The following is a 2,601-nucleotide window of genomic DNA, read 5'->3' on the forward strand; positions in this document are numbered from 1 at the left end:
AATCTTTTGGTGAGATGTGCTTCTACATGTGCACATATAGGCTGATTGGTTTTGGGCTTCTTGATGGCACCTAAACATACAAATAAACACAACATTCTTTCTTTCTTTCTTTCTTTCTTTCTTTCTTTCTTTCTTTCTTTCTTTCTTTCTTTCTTTCTTTCTTTCTTTCTTTCTTTCGTGACAAGGTCTCGCTATGCAGTTTGGGAGGTAGCTTGGCGGTCTAAGCACCTGCCTGACAAGTATAAGGATACTGGTTCGATCCTTGATACCGCATGACCAGCCTGCCCTGTGCTGAGCTGGCCACTGAAATTGGGCATAGTAGTGCATGGCTGTAATCCCAGCACTGAGGAGGCTGAAACAGGAGGATCACTATGAGTCTGAACTGCGTAGTGAGACCTTGTACCAAGTACACAAATTAAACATTAATAAATAAATGAAATTAAAATATTATAAGATATAGGCATAAAATCAATCAAATAATATAAGTAGAAACTTTTCTTTTTCTTTTTTTCTTTTTGCTCCTTGAATGCCTTTAGGGCACTTTTGGCTGGCTGCAGGGTTGTGGGGATCGAACTACAACCACCTGAGACTGACAGCTTTGTGGAAGCAGCCACTTAAAGAACAGAACTAGGGCCAGGCCCCTGAAACTTTTCTTTTTAATAAGCTGATACAAATTAGTATAACTATCTTAACTATCTTAATTTATTTTTCCTTTTCCCTTCCTTCTTTTCTCCTTTTTCTCATCCTAGTTTCTTTCCTTTTGAAAAGTTGCTTCCCATTTCACAATATTTATTGTACATTTACTCTTATTTACTCTTTCAGCTTCTTACACTAGGGAAGCAATAAATGTTTACCTGAGTCTGATTTATTTTGCTGAGTATGGTCTCAAGTTGCATTCATTTACCTATATAGGTTTTTTTTTTTTTTAATATATTTGGTACAGAGTCTCACTACACAGCGCAGACTCCTAGTGAGCCTTCTGTTTTCAGCCTCCCCAGCACTGTGGTTATAGGTGTGCACCACCATGCCCAGACTTGGTGGCTGGCTCAGCATGCCTGGGGGTGGGGCCGGCATGGCATATAGTGTAGGGGATTGAACCCTGGTCCCTGTGCTTGCATAAGAAGGCCCTTGATCTGCTGAGATATCTCACTGGCCTATAAAAGTCTTAAATTTGTCCTTCATAGCTTACCAGTATTCCACTGTATACAGATACCACATCTTTTTAACCATTCCTCACTTGATGAGTATTTGGGTTTAGTGGATGTTTTCAGAGTGTTCTACCCAATATCATCAAAACACACATTCTTCTCTACTGTACAAGGGACGTTCTCTAAAATAGACCACATACTAGCCCACAGAACATGCCTAAGTAAATGTAAAGAAATTAAAATTGCCCCCTGCATATTATCTGACCACAGTGCAATGCAATTTAAAATTAATGGCTAAAAAAACAAATAAAAATAAAATAAAATTAATGGCAAAAGAAACAACAAAAATTCCATAAACACATGGTAATTAAATAACACCCTCCTAAGCAACCAATGGGTCACAGATGAAATTAAGGAAGAAGTGAAATATATATATCTACAACTAAATGAGAACACAGATACAATGTACTGGAGCTTATGGGTACTAGCAGTCCTAAGAGAGAAATTTATAGCACTGAATTCTCACAGGAAGAAAATAGAAAAAATAGAACTAGCACAAGTAAACAACTTAATGTTGTACCACAAACTTCTAGAAAAAGAAGAGTGAGACAAACCCAAAGTATTTTGTGAATTAACTCATTTCTTTTGCATGACAACCCACAAGTAGTACCACTTTTTCTTTTACTACTCTACAAAATAGGAAACTAAAATACAGAAGAGGAAATGGTGTTACTTTCCCCATAAATGATACAGCCAGCATTTAAATCTAAGAAGTTTGACCACTTGATGATGTTAGTGTATCTAATCAAGTCTGGTCTTTCTGAATGTCTAAGAGCTCTTAAATCTATTCATTGTCTTGAATTTCTACAGCACTTACTCAGTTCATCATTTTTTCTAGGCTAGAGTCTTTTCCTGGTTTTCTTCAATTCTTTCCCCACTGTACAATCAGAAATAATTTATAAAACACACTACAGGGCTGGGGAGCTAGCTCAGTGGTGTAAGCACCTGCCTAACAAGTACAAGGATCAGGGTTTGATCCCCAGTACCGCATGGCATGCCAGCCATTGAAACCAGGCGTGGTGGTGCATGCCTGTAATCCCAGCACTGGGGAGGCTGAGACAGGAGGATCATTACAAGTCTGAGCTATCTAGTGAGACCCTGTACCAAATAAATAAATAAGTAGATAAAAGATTAAAAAATCCTCCCCAGTACATTTATGGCATTTTAAAATATCTTTGAATGAATTCCCATTTCCCCCAGAATCTCAGCCTGCCCTTTATGACTGAGTTTCTGCTTATGTCTCCAGCATTAACTCTCCACCAACTCTCTGCTTTATGACAGACTTTTCTGTTCTTCCAAGTGGTTGTTTTCTCTTGCCTCCAGCCTCTACTTATGACCTTCTGGTGCACTATTTGTCCACCTGACTCTCTTCTTACACACATTGCTGTTTATA

The sequence above is a fragment of the Octodon degus genome, unplaced genomic scaffold (assembly GCF_000260255.1).
Source record: "Octodon degus isolate 3935 unplaced genomic scaffold, OctDeg1.0 scaffold00015, whole genome shotgun sequence".
Lineage (NCBI taxonomy): Eukaryota > Metazoa > Chordata > Mammalia > Rodentia > Octodontidae > Octodon > Octodon degus.